At 36.6% G+C, this 14249-nt stretch overlaps 1 non-coding gene across 1 annotated transcript; it reads right to left on the bottom strand.

Moving 5' to 3' along the window:
- Positions 1-13260: 13260 nt before the first annotated feature.
- On the bottom strand, positions 13261-13367 carry LOC129085453 (U6 spliceosomal RNA). The gene has a single exon (XR_008530707.1). It is a non-coding gene; the product is annotated as a U6 spliceosomal RNA (small nuclear RNA).
- Positions 13368-14249: the final 882 nt, after the last annotated feature.

Genomic DNA, 14249 nt, shown 5'->3' with positions numbered 1-14249 from the left:
GTTGAAAGGGGGCAGAGATCCAAAGTTAGAACAGACACTGGGGACTATCTATTCCAGCTCTCTTATTTTGCAAAAGGAAAAGATGGATTCTGGAGAGATCAATTAAACTTCCCAAGCACGCCCACTCAATCTGAAACCAAACTGGGTCTAAAATCCAGGAAACCCAACTCCCAGTTCTGTGTTCCAGCTGCTGCTGCCACTCATTGCCTCTCCAGTGATCTAATGCTTAGCTCAAAATTAACAGCATAGAATGTTCATGATTCTCATTATGGATTATGAGTACTAGAATAAAATTCAGGTAATTTGTACAGTATAATATTTACTAAATGTGTGGTTTCAATGAAGGTTGATGGGCAATGAAAAGATGAGTGCCTAGAATGGTGACTATTCCAGGCTAGGAGCAATGTTTGTGTCTACTCTGAGTTAGGTGTATTGAGAAACTCAATACACCAAATTCTCCATATTCTGGTTGCTTTCCCCTCAACAAAATGTTTTTGCTATTATGATAGTGATTCAAGTGTAAGTTGGTGTACTTTCAAGAGACTGGGTCAATTATTGTGGTGTAAAATATTTGGTTTCTATGAGAGTCATATTTATTTTATTTTATTTATTATTGCTCAATTACAGTTGACCCCATTTCTCCCCCATTATTCTTCCCTGCCCTGCCCAATCCCTTCTCCCACATTCAGTACCCCCCTCATTGTCCTTGTCCATGGGGCCTTTATATACATGTTCCTTGATTTGATCCTTTCACTTCTTTCCCTCATTAATCTCATCTCTCCTTCCCTCTGGTCATTGTCAGTTTGTACTTATTTCCATATCTCTAGATCTATTTTGCTCATTTGTTTGTTTTGTTGATTGAATTCCACTTATGGGTAAGATCATATGATATTTGTCTTTTACCTCCTGGCTTATTTCACTTAGCATAATACTCTCTAGCTCTAACTATGCTATTGTGAAAAGTAGGAGTTCTTTTTTTCTTTCTGCTGAGCAATATTCCATTGTGTAAATTTACCATGGTTTTTTGATCCACTCATTTATTGATGGGCACTTAGATAGCTTGCCTCACTTGGCTATTGTAAATTGTGCTGCTATGCACATTAGTGTACATAGGTTCTTTTGAATTGGTGTTTCTGGATTCTTAGGGTATAATCCCAGCAGTAGAATTGCAGGGTCAAAAGGCAATTTCATATTCAGTTTTTTGAGGAAATTCCATACTGTTTTCTACACAGGTTACACCAGTCTGCATTCCCAACAACAGAGTGCTAGGTTTCCCTTTTCTCCACATCCCGGCCAGCATTTATTGTTTACTGATTTGTTTATTACGGCCATTCTGGCTGGTGTGAAGTGGTATCTCACTGTGGTTTTAACTTGCATCTCTCTGATGGCTAGTGATGCTGAGCATCCTTTCATATGTCTCTGGGCCCTCTGGCATGTCTTCCTTGGAGAAATGTCTGTTCCAGTCTTTTGCCCATTTTTTAATTGGATTGTTTGTCTTCCTGGAGTGGAGTCATGTGAGTTCTTTATATATTTTGGAGATCAAACCCTTGCCCAAGGTATCACTGGCAATATACGTTCTCATAGAGTTGGTTCCCTTTTCATTTTGCTGATGTTTTCATTAGCCGTTGAAAAGCTTTTTAACTCGATGTACTCCCATTTGTTTATTTTTTTCCTTTATATCTCTTTCACTAGGGGACATATTGGTGAAAATATTGCTGCGTGGGATATCTGAGTCTCCTGCCTATGTTCTCCACTAGGACTTTTATGGTGTCACAACTTATATTTAAGCCTTTTATCCATCCTGAGTTTATTTTTGTGAGTGGTGTAATTTGGTGGTCTAGTTTCTATTCTTTTCTTTTTTCTTTTTTCTTTTCTTTTCTTTTCTTTCTTTCTTTCTTTTCTTTTTTCTTTTTTTGCACAAAGCTGTCCAGATCTCCTGACACCATTTGTTGGACAGGCTATTTTTACTCCATTTTATGCTTCTGTCCCCTTTGTTGAATATTAATTGACCATAGAGACATGGGTTTCTTTCTGGGCTCTCTATCCTGTTCCATTGATCTATATGTCTGTTTCTATGCCAGTACCAGACTGTCTTGATTACAGTGGCCTTATAATATAGTTTTATATCAGGTATTGTGATCCCTCCTATTTTGTTCTTCTTTCTCAAAATTGCTGAGGCCATTCTGGGTCATTTATGGTTCCGCATAAATTTTTGAAATGTTTGTTCTATACTGTGAAGTACATCATTGGTATTTTCATAGGGACTGCATCAAATCTATGAATTGCTTTGGGTAGTATGGACATTTTGATGATGTTAACTCTTCCAGTCCATGAACATGGTATATGCTTCCATTTATTTGTGTCTCTCTTATTTCAATCTTCAGTGTTTGGTAGTTTTCTGAGTACAGGTCTTTTACCTCCTTGGTTAAGTTTATTCATAGGCACTTTATTTTTCTTATTGCTATAGTAAGTGGGATATTTTTCTTGATTTCTAATTATGATATTTCATTGTTGGTGTACAAAAATGCCTTCCATTTCTGAGTATTGACTTTCTATCTGACTGTTTAGTCACATTCACTTATTAGGTCAAGCAGTTTTTTGGTGAGGTCTGTAGGGTTCTCTATGTACACTATCATGCCATCTGCAAACAGTGACAGTTTTACTTCCTCCTTTCCAGTTTAGATGCCTTTATTTCTTTTTCTTGTCTGATTTCCGTGGCTAGGACTCCCAATGCTATGTTGAATAGAAGTGGTGAAAGCAGACATCCTTTTCCTGTTCCCTATCTTAGTGGGAAAGCTTCTAGTTTTTGCCCGTTGAGTATGATATTGGCTGTAGGTTTCCCATATATGATCCTGTGTTGATGTATGCCCCCCTTTAGTACTACTTTGCTGAGTGTTTTTATCATACATGCATGCTGTACCTTATCAAATGCTTTTTCCACATCTATTGATATGATCATGTGATTTTTATCTTTTGTTTATGTGATGTATTACAGTTATTGATTTGTGAATATTGAACCATCCTTGCATCCCTGGGATGCATCCCATTTTATTGTGGTGGATGATCTTTTTAATGTATTGCTGGATGTAGCTTGCCTATATTCTGTTGAGGATTTTGGTGTCTATGTTCATGAGCAATATTAGACTGTAGTTTTCTTTCAGTACTCTGTCTTTTTTAATGAAGTACCTGGGAACCTGACCAGGGAATGTCATTTTCAAGGTCATCTCTATAGACTACACAGCAGAGCCAGACTAGAAGTGAAATCTGTGTCATTGTATAAACTTAAGACAAGTTTATAAACTATCAGCGATATTGGTATTTACAAGGCTGACGTCTTTTCTGAAAGAAGAGGTCATTGCTCTACCGTTTGGATATTCCCACAAACGTATTATAACTGCATGATCCTGAACCTTGACCACTCTCTGCCTTGACCACTGAATCTGGCATAGACAAGGAATTGTAGAGCATAACAGTCCCCAGACACAATTTCCTGCTTTCCACAGGACCAGATGCAAGGACTTGTACACAAATCACCATTCAGCATTTGTTTAGTCAGCCCCGTCTCCCCTCAGCTTTCATGCTCTTTGAATCTACTGACCTTTGATATTCAGCTTCAGAATATTGCTTTCTAAAGTAATGTTCTACTTATCCCCATTCGTGTCACCATGAATTCCCTGTGCTCAAGCACAGGTATCTCTAAGCATGAGCTACTTCTGAGCGAGTTTCTAATCCCCTGTTGTATTTTCTATTGATGACAAATGATGTCTCCAGGGCTGCTGAAGTCTGTGTGCTTCTCACTGAAGTGTGTAGAATCCCCTGTGTACTACCACAACCATCTCTTTCTTCTGCAGATAGAGTCCTTTTCTCTTCCTTATGTCATGACTTAGTCATTGACTTGTTAAAAGTTCTCTATTTCTGTTTATTTGTTTTCACATTTTGTGTTTTCTACTGTATATGAAGTATACTTAATATCAAAATTTTGTACATATTTAATGTATATATTTTGATGAACTTGGGCATATGCACAAACACACTTGATACTATTGCCACAAACAAGGTAATAAGCATATCTATCAACTCCCAAAGATTTATATTCCCTTGCTTTTTTGGGGAGGGTAGGTATTCAGCCTGAGGAATGCCCTCTTAAGTTTTATAATGCACAACACCCTCTTATTACCTGTAGGCTTTGTGTCATACATAATAAATCTAGAACTTATTCTTCTTGTATAGGTATAATTCTATATCTATTGGAGAACAACTCCCCATTGTCCCCTCTTTTCATCTCTTGCCAATCACCATTCTATTCTCTGCTGCTATGAGTTTGACTATGTTAGATCCCTCATTTAAGTGAATTCATGCATGATTTGTCCTTCTATGATGGCCTTATATCACAAAGCATAATGTCCTCCAGGTTCATTCATGTTGTTGCAAATAGTAGGATTTCTTTCTTTTTAAGGGTGAATTATTTTTGATTGTCTGTATAAACCATCTTTTCATTATCCATTCTTCTGTTAATGAACATTTGGGTTGTTTCTGTATTTTAGGCTATTGTGAATAATGCAGCAATTTGGCAATGATAGGTGGAAAGGACTGAATTCAGCCATGCCTCATAAAAAGATGACATTGACAAGCATAAATTCCATTCTTACAGTGTTCAAAACCTCTACCATGCCACCTTACAGTTCTGACTGACTATCACAAGGACCTTGAATGCTCAGAATTCCAGACTTCAATTACTCAGAAGACACAAAATTCTCTTAAATAAGATGATATTCATCTGGGTGAAGTTGACATTATTAGGCACATACTGTTGAATCAGTGATAACAATAAACCATGTTTTGGGGGGGGAATATGAGCAGAATTTTAAGATATTCTTTTATTTTTTAAGATTTTAATAAGTTTTGAATGTTTAAAATTGTTCTATAGTTTTCACTGCAGAGATCCCTGAATGTTTGCTTTTTAAACTGTATATTAAGTATCAGGACAATACCTACATCTTTCTTCTGAAGCACAAGGTGACACATTTTTTAATGGTGCAGTGTGTGTTGACTACATATTTTAGTGCTGTTGTAAGGTAAGTCCATACAATCTACTACAAGTGGGATGTGGGATATGCCTTTAGAAGCACAATGACTCACTAACACCCTCTGCCTGTGACCCAGGTTCAACAGTAACCTTAAATTAGGTTTCCTATAAAATAGCTGCACATTACATCCAACAAAGACTCAGTTGACTTCTCCCGCTTCTCTATTAAACTTAATTTCAGTTTCAATTTAGCTTAATTAAATGATTCACAGTCAATTGTATAAAGATATAAGTCCTTAAAATCTCTTTATCCATGGTTATACCTAAAAGAATAAAAAAGAAATAGACACAAATATGACAACAAAACTCCCAGGGCACTATAAGAAAAATGTTTGCAGTAGTGTAAAAAAGGAAAATGTGTTGCTTAAGGAAAATCAAAAACCATGCATTTCTATATATGTCTTAAGCAAAGTCAAATAAACAAATTAAAAATTATTCTTTACCCTATAGCACCTAGAATGCTAAATATACAGTAGATTCTCACTGTTTAAAATATTTGTGATGAGTTATTAGGATATGCTAGAGTTTATGAACTGTTCTTCACTAACTAAACCTCTTGGTGCTAAAATCTATCCATACAGTTTGTCCTTTCCTTCACCTTCATAGCTCTTCTATTCCAGTAACTTCTCACACCTAGGAGACACAACATTTATGATCAACTGAAAGATTAAGTGAGCAAGTTCAATTTCAAGAGGACTCTAACATGTTTTAGGGTCAATGACCGTGAGAGATTTGCTAATATATGTGTGTGTGTGTGTGTGTGTGTGTATATATATATATACATATATCTGGACCACTTATATTTGCAAAAGTTGTGGGTCTGGTGATTGGAACCCATGTAGCTAATGTATAAAAAATGAGGGGTTCCTTTTAGTATCTGGGTTATTTTATTCTATGATTAACTTGATGTCTCTTACTCATTTTTATCTCTATGCCTAAGTTCCTATTTATTTACCACCAGACATTACCTCATGGAATTCTCGTGGTATCATCATACTTCATGAACCTTATCACAAATTTACTCTTGGGCTGACTCTGAAAATTTAAAGTGAGGACTATAAACTTGGGCTATAAATCTTGAGGGGATAATGGCCATTAACTGTTTTTCTACACTTGGCATAATCTGCCATCTGACCTATGAAATGGTCCAAGCACTAGAAGCACTGAAACAGGAAGCCCGCTGGATCATGTGGACATTCCTACCGTGATCCTTGCCCTCAGGACTGAAATGAAACTCTCTGTGCTTAATTTAGACCAGAGTTTTCCAGTCTACATTGATCCAGATCCACATGTCTGATGACAGAACAGACAAGTCTGCAATCCAGTGCTAACTTTCATCCATCATTCTACTCTGTTCTGGAGAATTTCTCTTTCACTAATCCAAATTCTCATGTCCTTTGAAGTCCAGCCCACATTTTCAATGCATATTTATGTTACTCTCATCCATCTCTTAATTTCTATGCCCTTAGGTGCTCCAAGTGATATCTGACAATCAACATAATATTCCAATGATTCATGTGTACCAACCTTGTCCAGTGGAGTGGCATTTGCATAGGGGTTTGTTTCTAAAATCACCATATGTGTTTAATATGACTCAGCTGTTCCCCATAATATATAATGTAGAGCACAGTGGTGTTCCAACAAACAACTCCTAATGGCTTAATTAACATTTATTGAGTCCTTACTCTGTGCCAGGCATGCAGCTAATGACTTTAGGAGAAGAATCTCATTGTTGTCACCATTTTACAGTTGAGTAAATGGTAACACAGAAAGGTTATGAAATCTTGGGATAGGGTGATACAGCCAGTAGCCTAACTCCAGAGACCCCATCTTTATCTGCAGTGCTGTTGATGGTGTGCCCTCCATGCAGTGGAGCATGCTGACTGCATTAGAACTTTTATTTTTTAACCCTGGCACAAGATCAGTAACTGGAGCACCCACCACCTGCCATGCTTATCCCAAATAAAGTTTAGACTTTTACCTATAAAGGAGTCCTAACATTTTCTTGTTAATAAATATTTTGAGAGCTATAAATTTATCATGATGCCACCCAACCTCTTTCATCTTACATCAAAAGATGTCTATTATTGAGTTTAATAAATATATCAAGCCAGGACTTCAGGAGCCCCAGGCACTGCAGGTACTCCAAATAGCACTTTCCCACTGGGGCTACGGAAATGTTTACATGCATGATGTGAAAAATAGTGCTGTGAACAAGAAAAACAAATCAGTTGCTTTTTAAAAAAATATTTTAACTAAATATGTAATATATACAAAAAGTATGTAGCCTACCCACATACACACATTTTAAAGAATATCATACAGATACCAATATGTATGACCCAGCTTAAGAATGCATGACTTCCTTTTGAAACATTTGCTAAGAGAAACAGGACAAAATAAATAATTAAACCTTTCTTTAGCTATGGTCTTCAAGAGTTATGTCTTCAATTATCTCCAATGAAAAATAAGAGCAGAAGGGTTGAGTCCTCATGATTTTATTGTTACTAATTTGAAACTATTTGAAGCCAAATAGTATAGTTAGAGTCATGTAGATTGATTTTCCATTTTCAGGGAAAGTAGAGAATACTGAAAGAATGAACTGCTTTTAGCAGAGTGTAGTAACTGTTTAACAGAATAAAAGAAGGCAATGCTATGTTTTACTCTCCCAGGAGTCCAAGCATTATCTAACTGTTAAGTGAACTCAATGAGTCAGAAAGTAGAGGAGGACAGATGCATTATCCACAAAGTAATCCAGGAAGTTAAAAGATTTGTACACCACACATCAACTATTGCCTCCCAAGTATCACCAAAGGCAATCAATGTGTATGTGTGTGTATATATGTGCGTGTGTGTGTGTGTGTATATACACACGCACATATATATGTATATATATAAACTTTACCATTATTTATGTCTGACTCTTAGCTTGAAGAAGCCTGAATTCTTCTACGTGCATCAAGAGTTATTTTATTTCTCAGCTATGGACTCACATCCATCATCCTTGAGGGACTAGGGTATGAGCCCAGAATGACAAATTATTAACTGATAATGTTAAATTTAACTGACAACATAGACAGGAACACTCATAGTACTGTTTTCTTAATTTTCATAACAGTTTCTTAATTATTACCTAAATAAGAAGAGTTAAACACCAGAATGACAATGAAAAATGAAGGACCATATACTAGAAACCTACAGCCAATATCATACTCAACGGGCAAAAACTAGAAGCTTTCCCACTAAGATAGGGAACAGGAAAAGGATGTCTGCTTTCACCACTTCTATTCAACATAGCATTGGGAGTCCTAGCCACGGAAATCAGACAAGAAAAAGAAATAAAGGCATCTAAACTGGAAAGGAGGAAGTAAAACTGTCACTGTTTGCAGATGGCATGATAGTGTACATAGAGAACCCTATAGACCTCACCAAAAAACTGCTTGACCTAATAAGTGAATGTGACTAAACAGTCAGATAGAAAGTCAATACTCAGAAATGGAAGGCATTTTTGTACACCAACAATGAAATATCATAATTAGAAATCAAGAAAAATAATCCCACTTACTATAGCAATAAGAAAAATAAAGTGCCTATGAATAAACTTAACCAAGGAGGTAAAAGACCTGTACTCAGAAAACTACCAAACACTGAAGATTGAAATAAGAGAGACACAAATAAATGGAAGCATATACCATGTTCATGGACTGGAAGAGTTAACATCATCAAAATGTCCATACTACCCAAAGCAATTCATAGATTTGATGCAGTCCCTATGAAAATACCAATGATGTACTTCACAGTATAGAACAAACATTTCAAAAATTTATGCGGAACCATAAATGACCCAGAATGGCCTCAGCAATTTTGAGAAAGAAGAACAAAATAGGAGGGATCACAATACCTGATATAAAACTATATTATAAGGCCACTGTAATCAAGACAGTCTGGTACTGGCATAGAAACAGACATATAGATCAATGGAACAGGATAGAGAGCCCAGAAAGAAACCCATGTCTCTATGGTCAATTAATATTCAACAAAGGGGACAGAAGCATAAAATGGAGTAAAAATAGCCTGTCCAACAAATGGTGTCAGGAGATCTGGACAGCTTTGTGCAAAAAAAAAAAAAAAAAAAAAAAGAAAGAAAGAAAGAAAGAAAGAAAGAAAGAAAAGAAAAGAATAGAAACTAGACCACCAAATTACACCACTCACAAAAATAAACTCAGGATGGATAAAAGGCTTAAATATAAGTTGTGACACCATAAAAGTCCTAGTGGAGAACATAGGCAGGAGACTCAGATATCCCACGCAGCAATATTTTCACCAATATGTCCCCTAGTGAAAGAGATATAAAGGAAAAAAATAAATAAATGGGAGTACATCGAGTTAAAAAGCTTTTCAACGGCTAATGAAAACATCAGCAAAATGAAAAGGGAACCAACTCTATGAGAACGTATATTGCCAGTGATACCTTGGACAAGGGTTTGATCTCCAAAATATATAAAGAACTCACATGACTCCACTCCAGGAAGACAAACAATCCAATTAAAAAATGGGCAAAAGACTGGAACGGACATTTCTCCAAGGAAGACATGCCAGAGGGCCCAGAGACATATGAAAGGATGCTCAGCATCACTAGCCATCAGAGAGATGCAAGTTAAAACCACGGTGAGATACCACTTCACACCAGCCAGAATGGCCGTAATAAACAAATCAGTAAACAATAAATGCTGGCCGGGATGTGGAGAAAAGGGAAACCTAGCACTCTGTTGTTGGGAATGCAGACTGGTGTAACCTGTGTAGAAAACAGTATGGAATTTCCTCAAAAAACTGAATATGAAATTGCCTTTTGACCCTGCAATTCTACTGCTGGGATTATACCCTCAGAATCCAGAAACACCAATTCAAAAGAACCTATGCACCCCAACATTTATAGCAGCATTATTTATAACAGCCAAGTGCTGGAAACAGCCTAAATACCCATCAATAAATGAGTGGATCAAAAAACCATGGTGCATTTACACAGTGGAATACTACGCAGGAGAAAGAAAGAAAGAGTTACTCTCTTTTGCAACAGTATAGATGGAACTGGAGAGCATTATGCCAAGTGAAATAAATCAGGAAGTAAAGGGCAAATACCATATGATCTCACCTATAAGTGGAACCTAACCAACAGAAGAAACAAGCAAGAACAATATAAACAGAAACATTGAAAGAAAAAACAAATGGCAGTAATGAGAGGGGATCGCAGAAGTGGGTAACAGGGAAAAGAAGGAGAAGGGTCAAACCAAGGAACATTTATAAAGGACCCATTGACAAAGCCAAAGTGGGGAAGAATCGAGGGTGGGAGGTGGGGGTGGATGGGACAGGGAAAGTGGTGGGGGAAAATGGAGACAAATATATTTGAACAATTATACACACACACACACACACACACACACACATACAATAAGGATTAAATTTTAAAAATTAAAATAAAATAATAGGACCTAAATGATCCAATAGCATTTCTTTTTTAACTGTCAACTCTTCTTAATGTCATTGGTGTTAGAGAAGGCCTCATTTGAGTAGCTGTTTCTCATTAATTCTATTACTTATTAGTATAAATATTGATGAGGAAGGAATGATTCTGGATTCCAGCTCTTTTAGTGTGGCAAGAGGAGTGAACAAAGGCTGCTGATGAGAAACTTACACGTGATTTGTGTCAAGAGGAGACACTCCTTGCTCCAACTTATCACATGCTTCAGAAAGCTGCTTCTAATGTTACTCTTCTCCAGAAACCAACCCGCCACCACTCCAGTTAGTCTTTGCTCGATGGGCAGTGAAATGACAGGGGTATTAAAGCTAGAGGGTCTGAAACCCAATTTTATAGACTCTTGAAAACATTAAAAGGAAAAGTTCTAAGAAATTAGAGAAAAGCAGGGGACATATCTTGAGAATTTTATGATACCAAGTAAATATTCAAACAGTTTCTATTTTGTCACCCTGCCCAATTCCTGGAACAGATGAAAGACGGTGAAATTAATTGAATGGAAATCTAAAACAAATGGAATGTTTTTAAAAACTTCACTGAAGTAGCCATAATGGCTATGGCAATGCCATTTCAATAAGGGGCCTTGAGACAAAAAGCACTGCAGTTTTGGGGCAATTACAAACTTTGCGCTGGGGGTGGTGCTACTGGCTAAACTTTCACCTACTCAGAGCACGATCTACAGCCAGATCCTATACTCAGGTTTAACTGAAAGTTAATGTGAAGCCTTCCTCAGTGGGAGATGATATGGCAGCTGAGTCACAAACCGTTACATCAGTTCAAGCAGTTTAATCTTTCTCCCCATCTTCTTTGTATATAAACAAGCAAAAAGGAAGCATTAAAAAGTCTCACATGTTAAATCTATTCAGTGATGGTGGAGAGATGTCACAGCCATAGGGACCACATCTGGTTGGTGCTTAGGAAAGGAGTGTATATAAAGTGTAGTCTAATACTTCGCTGGCAAAGCTTCCCCGTGGAAAGAGTTTCATGTTAGTGAAATCTTTAGGCTTAAAGTACAGAAATCTGCTCAGGTTGCCAGAATCCATTTGGATACTGTTAACTTATCTGAGAGAACTCTAAGGGCATTTCAGACCTCTGTGATAAACTTACATCTCATCGCAACTCAAAACATTCTATATTTAGTGACGAATACTCACTGAGTGACTATAATGTGCCAAGCACTGTTCTAAGCAGCTAAACACATTCAATTTCATTAATAGTCGCCACAGCCCCAAGAGAGAGGGACTACTTTTCTGAACTACTTATAGATAAAACTGAACCTCAGAGTCATAAAATCTTTCTCAAGCTCATCCTGTAGTCAACAGTATAACCTAGATTCAAGCTCAGCTATCTGTTCCCAAATCTTGGTCTTTTAACAGTTACGAAATATTGCCTGACTAAAACCTGTGTTTAACAACTTCTGACTAGTTATTGCGGAAAGTGAATAAAATGCTATACTGTTCCTGACCTAAAGGAGATTACTAGAGTTTAAGGGTATCTAAATCTACTTATCTGCAGATAAATCTATATATCTGTATATAAATATATATGCATATGGTAATTACTTTGTATCTGTATACATACACATATACAAATAAAATATACTTACATCTCTTTATGTAGAGAGATTGTGATTAGTACAGAATCAGAGATAAGTCTAGATCCAGTTAGACATCTTGACATACAAAAAAGAATCTCATCCTAAAAGAGAGAATCCTGGAGCTGCCCTTCTCGAAGTGCACTGCCATGGTCCAAAGAGCAGGCTTTCTTTTTCTTTCATTGTTGTTTTTCATTGAATCTATGAGAGCGACATTGGTTAATAAAATTTTATCGATTTCAGGTATATGATTCAATAATATATAGTCTGTATTTTGTATTGTGTGTTCACCACCCCAAGCCAAATTTCCTTCTATCACCACTTAGCTGCCCTATACCCTGTTCTACGTTCCCTCATCATACTTTCCCTCTGGTAATCACCATACTGTTGTCTGTTTCCATGAGGACTTTTTTTTTTCTTACTTCCTTCACCTTTTCACCCAGCCAGAAAACCAGCTTCTCCTCTGAGAGCTGTCAGTCTTTACTCTAGGATTCTGTTTCTAATTTTTTAGTTTATTTTGTTCATTAGATTCCACATATTGAAATTATATGGTACTTTTTGTTCCCTCACTGGTTTATTTCAATTAGCGTAATGCTCTCCAGGTCCATCCATGCTGTTGTAAAGGGTAATATTTTCTTCTTTTTTTGCTGCCAAGTAGTATCCCATTGTGTAAATATACCACTACTTTTTTTATCCACTCATCTACAGATGGCACATGGGCTGCTTCCAAATTTTGGGGTATTGTAAATAACACTGCAATGAACATACTGGTGCATATCTTTTTTTGAATCAGTGTTTTGGGTTTTTTCAAATATATTCCTAGAAGTGGAATCACTGGGTCATAAGGCAGTTTTCCATGGAGCTTTCCACAGGGAGCTGTGCCAGTCTGCATTCCCATCAACAGTGCATGAGGGTTCCTTTTTCTCCATATCTTGAACAACATTTGTTGTTTGTTGATTTATTGATGACAGCTATTCTGACAGGTGTGAAATGATATCTCACTGGGGTTTTAAGTTGCATTTCTCTGATGCTTAGTAGGCATTAAGCATCTTTTCATATTTCTTCATAAATTTGTGTGTCATCCTTGTGCAGGGTCCATGCTAATCTTCTCTATATCATTCCAACTTCAGTATATGTGTTGCCAAAGTGAGCACAGCATCTTTTCATATTTTTATTCTCCATCTATATGTCCAGTTGGATAAATGTTTATTGAGGTCCTTGGCCATTCAAAAAAAATTAGATATATTCTTTTGATGTTGAGTTGTATAAAGTTTTTAATACAAATCCCTTATCAGATGAATCATTGGCAAATATGTTCTCCCATTCAATGGGTTGTCTTTAATTTTGTTAATGTTTTCCTTTGCTGCAAAAACTTTCTAGTTTAGTTTCGTCCCATTTGTTTATTTTTATTTGGTTTCCCTTGCCCAAGGAGGTAATCAGAAAATATATTGCTATGAGAAATATCTGAGATTTTCCAGTCTATGTTTTCTTAAAGAATTTTTATAGGTTCTCTAGATACAGTATTAGGTTATCTGCAAATGATGACAGATTTACTTCTTACTTTCAAATTTGGATGCTTGTTATTTCTTCTTCTGTTCTGACTGCTATGGTCAGACCAGAAGAGGACTTCCAGTACTACATTGAATAAGAGAGGTAAAAGCAGATATACTTGTCTTGTTCCAGATCTTGAGGGAAAGGCTTTTGGGTTTTGCCTGTTGAGTATGTTGTTGGCCATGGGTTTGTCATTTACGGCTTTTATTATGTTTAGGTATGTTTCCTCTAATCCCACTTTCCTGTAGGTTTATCATAATGGGTGCTGGATTTTATCAAATACTTTTTCTGCATCTGTTGATATCATCATGTGATTTTTATTCTTCATTTTGGTTGTGTAGTATATCACATTTATTGATTTGCAAGTGTTGTACAAACCTTGCATCCCTGGAATAAACCCCACCTGATCAATGTTGTGTAATCTTTTCAATATATTGCTAGATCTAGCTTGCTAATATTTTGTTTAGAATTTTAGCATCCATGTT

The sequence above is a fragment of the Pteronotus mesoamericanus genome, unplaced genomic scaffold (genome assembly GCF_021234165.1).
Source record: "Pteronotus mesoamericanus isolate MK-2021 breed Mesoamerican mustached bat unplaced genomic scaffold, CSHL_Meso_final scaffold_232, whole genome shotgun sequence".
Taxonomy (NCBI): Eukaryota; Metazoa; Chordata; class Mammalia; order Chiroptera; family Mormoopidae; genus Pteronotus; species Pteronotus mesoamericanus.
This window is presented reverse-complemented; position numbering and strand designations above follow the sequence as displayed.